At 46.6% G+C, this 13,515-nt stretch overlaps 1 protein-coding gene across 5 annotated transcripts in view; it reads left to right on the top strand.

The window, feature by feature from the left end:
• Nucleotides 1-13,515, top strand: part of LOC144768779 (C-terminal-binding protein 2) — a 103,763-nt gene that overhangs the window by 16,978 nt on the left and 73,270 nt on the right. For 3 of the 5 annotated variants that reach the window (XM_078652704.1, XM_078652707.1, XM_078652705.1), the window contains exon 2: nucleotides 6,394-6,491. The exons of the other annotated variants lie outside the window; for them this stretch is intronic. The gene's annotated coding sequence lies outside the window, so the exon portion shown is untranslated. The remainder of the gene's footprint in view (nucleotides 1-6,393; nucleotides 6,492-13,515) is intronic. 5 annotated transcript variants of the gene reach the window in all.

Raw genomic sequence — 13,515 nt, 5'->3', positions numbered from 1 at the left:
TAAACCATCCTTTTGGGTGCCACCGTGACACCTTGGTGAGGAGATTCCGCAACTTGGCAAATACCATTTTGTGCTCTGCTAGTATCACATCACTACCCTCCCAATTAGAATATGGAATACCCTTAGGAGTGGCCAGGATAGTGTATACGTCCTTAATTGCGTTGCCTTCCACGATAATCCTGCCATTTATCAGACCAAAATTATTGCTCCAGGGACCTTCGCTAATGCCTGTGACCGCGCGGCACCTGCAACTGTGACTCCGGTTGCAATCTGACACCGGGATAGTGCGATCTCCAGGAGCGGACTGCGGCGGCCTATGGAGCCTACTGGGGCCGGGGACTAACTTAGTGGAAACGCTCGGCGTGACTGCAGCGCCGCGGTGAAGCAGGCTGTGAGAGAGCCGGAGACACCCTCAAGGGCAACGGAACCAGACGATCGTCCAGCGGTGTGCGTGCACGACGGAGGTAGACCATAGACCCTTACATTAAATCTGGAGGAGAACACTTTGAGGGGCGAGGCCAAACGGCGGGAGCAAAGCCGGGGACTTTATTACTAGGGTACCTCGGGTGTCCAGTGCAGACGGAGGTGCAGAGACCGGCAGGGTGTGGAAAAGTGCACCGGTAGTGCAGCCCGGCACAAAAGGACCCCTCCCCCCTTTGTTTGTTTTCCCGAGTGACTGGTGCCCGATCCTGGCAGGAATGTGGTGGTGATACCTACAAGCAGCCTACAAGGAAAATACCCATGTGCAGAGGGTGATTTGCTGTGCATTTGGCAGAATAACACTTTTGACAACTGTAGGGGATAGCTGAGCCAGTCCTCTGAGAATAACGGACACCCACACCCCACCCCACATTCATTAAGCCATCGGGGGGTGATCTCAAACTGGGCAGGGAGCCCTAAGAACAACAGCGGACCGTGTGGGCGGATACCATCGATAACACGCAGTAAGCAACGCCTTCTGGGAGAAAATGGCGGGCAGGGGCCCACGGACTCAGGCCACACAATCTAAACTCGACAAACTCGCATATGGGAAAGACTTCCCACCACTCCCAGACCGCAAGGATCCTACAGATAAGGCCCCTGGGGTTGACGGTTCCAAGAAAGTAAAGTTGGAGGACATCATGGCAGCCCTCACTGACGTCCAGGCCACAGTGGGCTCAATCTCATCGGATGTGTCTCTATTGAGAGTGGACTTTCAAAAAATGTCAGCCAGGGTCACAGAGGTAGAACACGTAACCAAAACCCTAGTAACTGATACAACAGCCCTGCAGAGCACGGTGGCTCGGCTTGAAACTGAGAATAAAACAATGGCGGCAAAGCTGGACGATTAGGAAGGACGCTCCCGTAGGAACAACGTACGCATTCTCGGAATACTGGAAAGTGAAGGGAACCCAGCGATGGACCTCTATGTGGAGTTACTTATTAAGACCCGGTTACAACCTAAGGGACTATCAACCTTTTTCTTGGTTGAAAGAGCTCACAGAGTACCGGGGGAAGGCCTAAGCCTGGGGCACCCCCTAGACCTGTACTCACCCGCCTGTTCAACTTCCGCGACAGGGACGCAATACTACAAACCGCTAGAGTAGCCCCACCGATTCGGAAACAAAATTCTATGGTGTCCTTCTTCCCAGACTACACAACGGTGGTCTCAAGGCGCCGACGCAGTTTCCTGGAGGTCAAAAAAGAATTCAGAGCCAAAGATCTACCTTACTCAATGCTGTTCCCGATGAAACTGAGTGGTGGCGGATGGTAGGACATGGTTTTTCGAGACTCCAGAGGAGGCACACGACTGGCTCGAGGGCTGGCGACAAGTAGGTGGGCCAAGGCGCGGGAACAGAGGCCAACGCCGTCGAGGTGAGGCTGGGGACGCGGAGGATCGAGAACGGGGGACAGATGAACACTCGCAACAAACTGAAACTGAAGATCTCGGCTGAGAAGGAACTTTGCAACTGGAAAATGACCGAAATGTAGAAAGAAACGTACTTGGACAGTAATGCAGTTGAGCCTGCTTTGGACACTAGGCTGAGGCAGTCCTGGGGGGGGGGGGGAGAGGAAGTGCTGTGTTTCTCCTTGGACTTCTTACCCCTTCACGCAAGTACCTATCAGGGTTGGGATTGAGCACTCTGCTAAGTTGGGGAGGCGGGCAGTTTTGCGTCCGTCGGGCAGGGAGGTGGGGGGGGGAGACATTATATATGTTTTTTGTTTACTGATTGCACAATGAACAGATTTGAATGTTGTTGATCGATGTCACTACTCACAGAAACTCATGCTAGCCCTACTGTAGGACAAGTCGCCTATCGTTCTGGATCCTTTTAATATGCCAATGGGGGACGACACACTAGCTAGCTCACAGGGGGGTTCAGACACCATGACCCCGTCTCTGTCCATACTCACGTGGATTAGGCGAGCAGATTAAGCGTGGCCTGGTTTTGTAGTGCATAAAGTGGTATTGCTTCAGGAGACACACCTCACGGGCGCATCTACTAAGGCCATGGATAGATGGGGTTATAAAATGGTGGCACACTCCGAATTTACCTCCGGCTCCAGGGGAGTTGGTATATTGTTGAGGAAACAATTACCTTTGATTGTCAGCACTGTTAAAACTGACGATACAGGTAGGTTTGCCGCCATACATGCGCAGTGGGAAGGGAAGCCTATAAATATTGTTTACATACCCCCAGCGTTACAGGCGATGGCCCTCCCGGATCTCGGTGCATTCTTACTGGAATTGCCGGAAGTCCCCCCCCCCCCAATGAGGTGAGCTGCTCATTGGGGGGGACTTTAATTTGGTGGTCGATGCCTCAATGGATAGATTCCCTCTAAGGACAAACATATCAGGGACGTCACGGTTAGGGAGCTTCATGGCAGCTATGGGATTGGTGGACATTTGGAGGAAGCACCACCCCTTAGATCGCCAATTTACCTTTTATTCCAGTGTTCACAACAGCCTCACCAGAATTGATTATTTCATGGGATCCATGATCAACCTTTGTAATATTAACAGTATTGACATCAAACCGAGGGGCATATCTGACCACTCCCCACTGCTAATTAGCTACAATCATCATCAGCAGAAAAGACGTTGGATTTATCCAATATGCCCTGGGTATCTGCACAATCCCAAGATAAGGAGGGAACTAAAAAGGGTGACAAAGCAATATTTCCAGGATAATGTGGGTTCTGTAACCTCTTCTGTCACTTTATGGGAGGCATATAAAACAGTTCTTAGAGGGCAGGCAATAGCCTCCATTGTAATCCACAAGCGGGAAGGATAGTCAGAACTACACACTTTAAAGTCTGAGGTGATTTAATGCAGAAGCGCAACATACTACTAATCCAACCCCTGACGCGACCTATAATCTGCGGACCGCACAGCGCCGACATAAGGAATACCTGCCAGAGGTGGCCAGGCAGCAACTTACAAGCACACAACATAAAATTTATGATGCTGGGGACAAGGCAGGTAAACTACTGGCGTGGTTGGATAAGCGGGAGAAGAGGGACAGGTGGATAGCACAGCTTACGGGGGAGGGAGGGCAGCTCTCTACGGAACCACACACAATAGTGGACATGTTAGCAAGACACTTCCTGGAAATAAACTCATCTAACTCAACAATCTCGGAAGAGGAGGCACGAACACACATAAAGGACCTTAAAATGCCCAAACTGACCCCCTGAGGAAGCGCAATTGTTGAAAGGCGACCTCACGACAGAAGAGGTGACAATAGCTATTAAGGCATTATAATCGGGTACGGCGCCGGGGCCAAATGGAATACTGGTGGAATTCTATAAAAAAATGTATGACACACTCGCACCTCACTTGCTCAGTATGTTTGCTGAAAGTCTTGAGATGGGAAAACTTCCGCCGGACCAACGCACGACCACAATAGTAGCTATTTTAAAGCCTGGAAAACCAGCGGATCAGTGTACATCGTATCGGCCCATTTCCCTCATGAATGCTGAGGCCAAAATCCTTGCTAAATTATTGGCGCTAAGACTCGCACCCCATCTATCTAAACTAGTGCATAAGGATCAATCGGGCTTTATGCCCGTCAGAAGTACAGCGCTAAATTTACGAAGACTACACAGGGTGATGGCCCGTGCAGTGTATTTACAGGAGCCAGCGGTGATACTATCTCTGGCTGCACATATGGCATTTGATATGGTCCATTTGGGATTCGGACCAAAGTTCTGTGCTTGGGTCCGGCTACTGTACACGAAACCCATGGCACACGTCACAGCTAATGGCCACATATCGACAGATTTCCCCTTGGCCAGGGGCTCGCGTCAGGGCTGCCCGCTGTCACCACTATTGTTTGCCTTGGTACTAGACCCCCTGGCGGAGTGGATAAGATGGGAGCCGACCATTAAAGGCCTCAAATGGACAGATGACTGGGAGGATTAAATCTCCCTATACGCGGATGATATCTTGCTATATTTTACTTCCCCATGACGTTCTATAATCACACTTCTGGATGTGTGCACAGCCTATGGGCGGGCATCCGGGTACTCAATCAACTGGTCTAAATCCACCATGTATATGCTCCACGGTCCGCCGCCGCGCCTACTGGACGGTTATACACTACAGACAGTAGAAAACACGTTTAAATATTTAGGGATATACGTCACATCTAACTCTGACTTTTACAAGCGGAAGTTACAGCCAGCACTTGACCGTCTCAAGCGCGACATAAGACACTGGGAATCGCTACCACTGACTCTGCTGGGAAGGGCAGCGCTTTTTAAGAAGATTGCTCTGCCTCGCTTTCTTTATATCTTAGAAAACACGCCATATCCTGTGCAAGCTTCCTATTTTAAAACAATTGCGGCACAGGTCTCGGTTCTCTTATGGGGCCATAAGCCCGCGCGTATAGCGCAAGCAAAGTTGGTAAGAAGCTGGTACGATGGTGGCATAGCGCTTCCTGATATATACCTTTTATTACTGGGCAGCACAATTAAAAGTAATTAACCAATGGATACATCTTCCACAATCGGAACCAGCACTGATGGCGGACAGGGAGCAGTTGGGAGCGTCTGGTGTGCTAGCTCCTCTTTATGATAAAAAATTAGCTTTAACAAAGTCTGGGCCACTGCAACACACGCTTACATTATGGCATGCAGCGCAGGCAAAGTAGGGGTGGCAGGAGGTATTGACGCAACTTACTCCACTATGGGGCTGGGAAAACTCAGGCACACCAAGGGTTTCGACCGTTGGGACGCTATAGGCATATCGACGATTGGGGATATGTGGGAGAAAGGAGAAGTAATCTCATTTGATATGCTAAGACAGCAATACGACCTAGCCCCACTGAACAGTTTAGATATGTGCAGATACGACACGCATTACTGACCGAGATAGCACCTGGCACCGAAGTCCCGGAGGCATCTCCTCTAGAGGACAGACTACTGACTGACTCCATGCCAAAGAGAGCGACCTCGATAATTTATCGTAAATTAGTAAATAATTTACCTGACCCAACGGGAAACCTGCGGGAAAAATAGTCTCATGACTGTGGGGAGCTTGATGAATCAGAATGGCAGGAGGCGCTGGCATCCCCAAAGGAAGTGGGCATTCCCTCACGTCTCTGTTTGGTGCAGTTGCGCATATTACACCGCTCATACTATACTAGAAGCATTCTGCACAAAATAGGACGGATAGATCACCCCTACTGCCTGAAGGAGTGTGGTGAGGAAGGGACCTTTTATCACATCATTTGGGACTGCCCCAGAATAGCTGAATATTGGGCACAGGTATTCAGGACCATGTCCCAATCAGAGGGAGTCTCCCTGCTACCTGAACCCAGGTGCTGTCTTCTAAATATATGGGAACCCAACGATCTCACACGATCAGGACAGAAGTGGACGACACTGGGTATGATTGTGGCCAAAAGAAACATAGCACAGAGATGGGGTAGAGCGGAGAGACCTACCTTAGCAGCATGGAGGGGGATATGGATGCGGCCTTGATAACGGAAAGGACCGTGTTTAGCAGCAGGGGTTGCCCTAAAAAATGGAAGACAATATGGGGGGCGTGGAATGCCTACAGAGGAAATATCTGCGAACCACCACCAGATAATGAGGATGATAGTACAGATTCAGACTAGATCCATGAGCACGAGAAAAGCTGTGAAATGTATGACCTTAACTGTTGGTATACTATATATTGGGGACTTTTTTTTATGAATGTAACTGTTTCTGATGAGAAAAAAAAATTGTCAATGTTTTTGTAGCCAATGTTTTGTTTCTAAAGTAGCAATTTGTTTTTCCCTTGACTAGATACTAATCTGTTTTGTGTAGAGTGCCCTGTCCCAGTCCTTCAGTTCCCCACAGTTTTGTCATACATGACAATGTTAAGCTATTATATACTGATGTTTTTTTTTTTTTGTATATCAGTATAGTGTTCCAAATTTGTCTAACTGCGGAAGGGAATAAGCTGTTCTGAGTTCACAAACATCACCTTTGTCCAAGCAGAAAGGCCGACATTAAGGACGGTAAGTGTTGGTGGAAATCAGTGATATTCAAAGTGCCGCCCTCCTGACCTTTGCATGTGGCCCCCTGGTCCACAGTAGCACTGAACTGCTGTTTACTCGACTCAGTGCTAACATTAAAAAGATGTTAAATAAACAGGCAATCCCTTATTTAAATGTTAGTTGAAGATTAAAGAAAGGAAGTCGGGGCTCGAAAAATCCAAAAATGGTACTAGTCCTGCAGGACTAGTACCGTAAAAAATGTCCTCGACCTAACTGAAACCTACTTGACCTCCGTCTCTAAAAGCGGAGCAAATTTGACAAGATAACAAAATTTAAAGGCATCTTTATTGCTCATAACTTTGTGAGCAATAAAATGCCTTTAAATCTTGTTAGCTTGTCACATTTGCTCCGTTTTCACAGACCGGGGACAAAAGTTGGTTTGTTTCCTACTCGCCAGAAAGTGCAAGTAGGATCTAAAAACAGCTCGACCTCATTAAATTTAGCTCGACTATGCGAGCGGTCGAGTGGAATTTTCGAACCTTGGAAGTAACTAGCTTGCCTTGGCACTGCTTAGTTGTAAAAACTCCTTCATTTTGAAAGACTTCTTGTAGCAAAAATTTTAAATTACAATATGGTCTCTTAAAAATTAAAAAAGTGCATTTTATTAACATATAGAACCATTTCACCTTTGAGCATCATATTATATCAGTGCATTAAGAAGTATTCTTTTTAAAGTGATAGATTTCAAACAAAATTCAGAAACATGAATTCTTAACTCCACCATGACAATGCCAATAGTGAACTAAGAGGCAAGCCAGTTATATGCACTTTTAAGGTGGCCTGGTCTCCTATTATACATGAACAGCATTTTAGTTTATTAGATCAAACACAAGAGAAGCTTTTGTACAGTGCACATCCTTAAGTCATACATGTGCAGGTCCTCCTATACAATCATGAAGAAAAAGGAAGGAAAATAAAATGAAACCATTACCTAGGATAACACAAGGTGGAGAAGCAGGGATTAGTCCCAGGCTTTCTGCTTTCACTTTGTTTAATTCAGCCACTAGATGTATAAGCTTTGCTTTCCCTGCACGGGAAATAGCCATTACAACGCGGTCCTAACCACGCATATGCCATTACCACATACATGCTTTTACCACAAAATTTGTGGAAAAAGAATGAATGATAAGGGTATATGCCTGAAAGGTGTGCTTGCACTATGCTTTAGTGTTTAGTGTTGGTTTTCGAAGTTGTGCTCGCACCATGCTTTAGGGTTGGCGCTATGCTTTAGTTTAATAAAAAATAAATATATATATATAATTGTTTTCTTTTTAATTATTTTTTTAATCCGGGGTAAGGTTAGGTAGTTTTTTTTTCAGATTAGAAGAAATGCATTAACCGGTTTTAAAAATGTAAAATTGTCACGCATCCGCTATTGAAAAAAAAAGCCACTAGATGGAGCTATGACATAGCTAAAGATCGATCACAGGCAAACGAAGAGGCAGGAAAACCCGCGGTGCTCGTGTTGTAAAGGAAAAATGCAATCATAGTATGCGTAGATAATTATTAGATTTTATAAAATGAATGGTTAGACTAAAACATTCAACAAAGGGCACTTAAAAATGTATAAAAAATAAAGAATGTTCACAGCAGATAGCGGGATCGAATGTGGGATTTCGTTTATAACAGAGAAACGCCGTACCATCGCGGCACAGCCCATACCATTGAAAGAGAGAGAGAGGAAATTAACAGTATGATGATTATACTCACTCATTTTTAATTTTGACCACACAATGCCTTGAACAACCAAGCCTTTACAACAAAAGTTTCATGGTAAAAGCTTACGTGGAAAAGGCATATATGCCTTTTTCAGAATATTCGTTGTAAAAGCATGCGTGGTAATAATGTTTGCTAGCACCCATGGTGTAAACAGTGGTTAAAAGAAAGTACCACTTTCAAGGTAAAACAGTATCCGTCTACAAGGAGCTTATTTTATCTAGTTCATGGCAGTGGCGGGCGCCCTTTCACATCTGTAGCATAAGTTAGAAAAGTAACTCCAGCTTTATAGCTTTGTGAGGGGAAGTGTATATTCATGATTCCTGAGGCAGAAAATAAAGCCTCAGAATAGGATTTGATCAGGTCCAGTCACGGTCCGGGGAACCCTTCAAGATGAGGCTGCAAGCATCACTGGGGAGGTGGGAGGCGGTTGTCCAACAAAGGATTCCATGTCCGGATCGCTAGGAGGACCTCTCTGTGGTGTTGAGCCACTCGGGCTGTGGGCGTCTGGTGCAGACACGCAGTTCTGTCCTGATACTGTGTCTGAGCTGGAGTTAGTTGTCCGGTCTCCGCAAGAAGTTAGAGCCTTTACTTAAAGGCAGGGCAGGTCTCCCGAGTTCATGGAAGCTGCTGACTGCAGGACACACTGATTTCAGCTTGCAGGGGTTCCAAAGCAGGAGACCAGACAGTAGGGTTGGTGCCAAAGCAGTTGTCACTCTTTTCTGCTGCACAGCTCTTCAGTCCTCCTTCGTCATTTCGAATCTAAGGAGCAAGTTTCAGGGGTGCCCTTAAATACTAGATTTAGAGACGTTAAATGGATGTGCATGTTGGTACGAACGGGTCCCCTCCCTGGGGTGTGTACACCCCCTCTTATGCCACCCTCCAGTGGGAGGGGAGCATATACTTTGTCCTGATCGGGGGAGTCCCCTCATCTTCAAGATGGTGAGGACTGAGATGTGTGCTTCACTTCGCCTCCCCCACCTGAGGGGTGGGGTTGGCTAAGTTGAGCACATCGTTTTCCTGCTGATTCTCCCGCCCAAAGTGGGGGCCAGATGCTGATGGCTGCAGAGGCTGAGGGTAGCTAACGAAGTAACAAAAGCGGCAAGTCTTTGAAGCTTCTCCTTTGTGAACCCTGCCCATCATGGGCGAGGAGGCATGACACTTCTACCCAGGATGAGCTTTGTTTAAGGACCCAGGGAGTGGAGACTCTCTACCAACGGGTCCAGAAACGTGTCTGGTGGTGGCAGATTGCTGATAGCCAGTCGGGAACCACACAAGGGTTTTATTTCCCAGGGGGCATCGCTAAGATGCCCCCTGAGTGCATTTGACATTAAATCCCATACCCGCATCAGTATGGGTTCATTGTGCTGAGAAGTTTGGGACAAAACTTGCCAGTTTTCAGTCTACTCGTCCTGGGGCTGTGGTGTTTGTAATGACAAACTTCCAGCCCCTATACTCAGAATGGCTTCACTGCACTTAAAATGCCTGTGAGTGGCACATACACTGTAGGGGCTTATTGCTAATGCAGTTTACCCCCACTGGTGGTATGGTGCACCCTGCCTTTGAGGGCTGTAAGGCCTGTTTGAGGGGTGACTTAGCCATGCCACAGGCAGTGTGGCTGGGCATGGCACCCAGGGATGGGTGCCATGTTGACTCTTCAGTTTAGCCTGCACCAAAACACGCAGCCTGCAATCAGTGTGTGGGTATTCAGGTGAAGGGTCTGTGAGGGTGGCATAATACATGCTGCAGCCCTCTGAGGCCCTCTCTGGTCACAAGTCCCTTGGTACCAGGGGTACCTTTTACAAGGGACTTGCATGTGGCTCAGAGGTGCGCCAATTATAGAAACAAAGGTACAGTTTTGGGAATTAACACAGGCCTTGGGAGCCTGTTTGGCAGGGACCCAGGGCACACTGTCAAGCTGGCATCTGGCAAAAAGTTAAGGGGTAACCATGCAAAATGGGCCACTTTCCTTCAATAAAAAATAGGTTTTCTTTTTAAGGCATTAATATCATGTAGTCAAGGAGACGGCTGACAACCGAGATGATTCACAAAGTGCGTTTACTTATGTGACTTACTATATCAAATTTCTCAACGAAAAAACTGTGCATGCAAGATATGGCGAATGATCACAAAACTGATACCATCACTGTGAATGAATCAGAGTTCTAAGGATTTAATTCTTTACCAGATGAGTAGTATACCCGCAATGACAGACAATGAACCGCTATTTAACGGAGAAAGGGGTTCTGTCATTGACACCTAGGGTGCAAATGTTATTATCTGACTTCAAAGATATCGGTTTAAACCCTGTTGCTTGTCCTTTACAGTGGAGCACTTTCAGAATTCCTACTTCCGCTGGCAGTGAGTGACACTGCCAGCCTAAGTATGGACAAGAGAGGGGCCCTGCATTTCAGAGACACTGGCTTCTTGTGTCGCACTTGCACCACCCAGTTGGGAAATGGTTAACCAAACAGTTAATGGCATTGCTCTTTAGTTTGGGTTATGTAATGGCAAAGATTTTCTATTCTTCGTCTTGAAATAGGAGTTTGATCTGTTGTTGCTGCCGTTTCAATAATTTCCAATAGATTTGTGGATGGGAGGCAGGCAGGGTTAAGTGGGAAGGGTTTCAAGGGGGTCCCTGGGTGAAGCAGAGGTTTGATATGGTTATGGCACCATGTGATGAGCACAGGAGCCCAGAGACTCCTATGTACACTGTTTTTCTGGAATGTATGCAGTATGGTCAGACCCATTAAACCCCTTAAAATTCATGCATACCTCTAGCGCAGGCAGGCGCGTATCATGTACTTAGAAGAAACGCACCTTTCAGTACCATAGCTCCAGAAGGTGGCAAGAATGTGGAGGGGCAGATATATGGGACAACGTACAACTCATTGGTACGGGGGTTCTGGTGTAGATAGCCCCAGCTTGTGCTGTATCTAGCTTTTGAGGATACTAAGGGAATTATTTTTGGGATGGAAGGACCATGGATGTTGACTCTTGGGTGTTGGTGTGTGTTTGGGGCATAAACAGCCATTACTCAGTATTTTTGGATTCCCTCTCCCTGATATCAGAACCCCCCCCCCCAACCGCTTTTAATGGGCACACTGGACTTCACGACACTTTCATCACTGGGCGTCCTCTGGGCATTTTCTTGGCACATGGAGGCTGATGCACCTCAGTGCTAGGCGGTATTCCCATTATTCTTTGGACCATTTGCTGCCCACACTACTAGACTTATAAAAATAACTGTGCATTTTGATCAAATGTGCTGGATGCAGAGAGTACTAGAGTCATACTTTTTCAGATCACTACCCTCTTAAACTGGAGTTCACTTGGGGCAGATTTGGGGTGCCACATGGTAATTGTATACCGAGGCCCTACTGGATCCACCCCACAGAATCTCAATAGGCGCTTGTATTCAGCATTATTTTGCAGAGAACAAAGGTTCTACTTTGGTTGTGGCTGTAGACTGGAAGGCATCTAAAGGTAGTAATACATGGCCAATTTATCAAGACCATATGGGGCACTCATTCTGCATTGCGTAGCACTGAAAATGAGGCAGATGAATCACTGGGCTACAGATGTCGAATTAGAGCCTTACTTAAGGAACACACAGAACAGACCCATAGGCTTCGAGTGGTGGACTATAGATCCCACAAGTCTAGGTCTCTTGGGGAAGGGGAACAAGCTAGGCTGGGTTCTTGACTAGTTATTGAGCTTCATGGAAACCCCCAGAACCATAGCTGAGGCTGTGAGAACACATGTGGCAGTGGTACAGAATACTCAGTTGGGTATAAATGAGCCCTTTGCAAACTATTATTGTGGTTTATATGCGGCACCACAGGGAATTTATAATCCTCATTTGAGGGACTGAATCTATTCAATCCCTCTATCTGGTGGATCTATTACATTTCCATGAACTATAAGCCTATGTGGCTTGAGGAAGCGCATGCAGCTGTGGCTCAAGTGGCATGCAATAAGGATCATAGGCTGGATGGCCTTCTGCTGGAGTTCTGTACCCTGTATAGGGCACAAACTGCACAAAAGTTGCTGGTCATGTACCATGCAGCCAAGCGGTCTGGTGAATTGCTGTAGTCTCTACGGGAAGCCTTGACAATCGAGCTTCCAAAACCTGAGCGAGATCCCATGGATTTGCTTTACTACTGCCCACTATCGTTAATTGATTTTGAATTGCAAGGTACTGTGCAAGCTGTTGGCTAATGGTTTACTCCCAATGAGTGATAAACTAGTTCACCAGAACAAAACCGGTTTATTCTTTGGAGAAACACCTTCATCAATATTCATTGACTTATGTGGCTGATTAAGGCGGGCGAATCTGGTTAAGATTTTAAATTGGTGGTACTGCGCAACATAAAAAGACCTTTATGACTTTGAGGTGGTCTTTCTTTATGATGACCCTAGAGCAAATGGGTCTGGGCCAAGAGATGCTTGGCTGGATCAAATGATTATACACTAACTCAGTAGCCAGATGCAAGACAGGTTGGGTGATTTTTGTGTTCATTTCTGCTATGCATGAGACAGGGATGCCCCTGTCTACGCTTATCTTTGCCCTGCCCTTGAAGCACTTAGCATGTATGCTTCGTACTCGTGGCCCTAACAGGGAGAATCCTACTTCACTGTAACTGGCATATAGTGTCCCTCTACTCGGATGATACTCATTTACATTTGTGACCCACAATTGGTGCTACAGAGTTTGATGCAGGCACTGACTTCGGGGACATGTCTGTTCTAATTGGTCCAAATCATGTTTATTCCCCTTCGATACCTGACCCACAATAACTGAGCTGAGCTGCCACGCACTGAACTAGATTGGAATTTTGACAAGCACAGGCTCCTCTGTTGGAACACCCTCAATTTGACGATAGGGCAACACTATAGATCCCTGGGTGCAAATGCACAGCACCTTCCATAGTTCATAGAAAATCGACCAGTCTAAAACAACTATGTGTTAGAATTAAGAGCAGTGTTTCTGGCACTGAAAGCTTCCAAATCACGTGTGCTGCAAAAATCTGCTTATACGCACACCAACAACATGACAACCATGTATTGCATTTCAAAACTGAGGGACGCTATCTCTACATGTGTCTCAAATTGCAGGAGAGATGTGGCACTGGACTTTCAAACACTCTCATCCACCTTCTGGCAGACCACGTATTCAAAGAACAGCTTCTTTGCTACACTGCTCTGCCTGTTCCACGGTGTGCATCAATTGTACTAAAAGTGCAACAATCGCCCATGGTCTTTAAGT

This window comes from Lissotriton helveticus, chromosome 7 (assembly GCF_964261635.1).
Source record: "Lissotriton helveticus chromosome 7, aLisHel1.1, whole genome shotgun sequence".
In the NCBI taxonomy this organism is placed as follows: domain Eukaryota; kingdom Metazoa; phylum Chordata; class Amphibia; order Caudata; family Salamandridae; genus Lissotriton; species Lissotriton helveticus.
The sequence above is the reverse complement of the archived record's forward strand: the minus strand, read 5'-3'. Positions and strand labels throughout refer to the sequence as shown.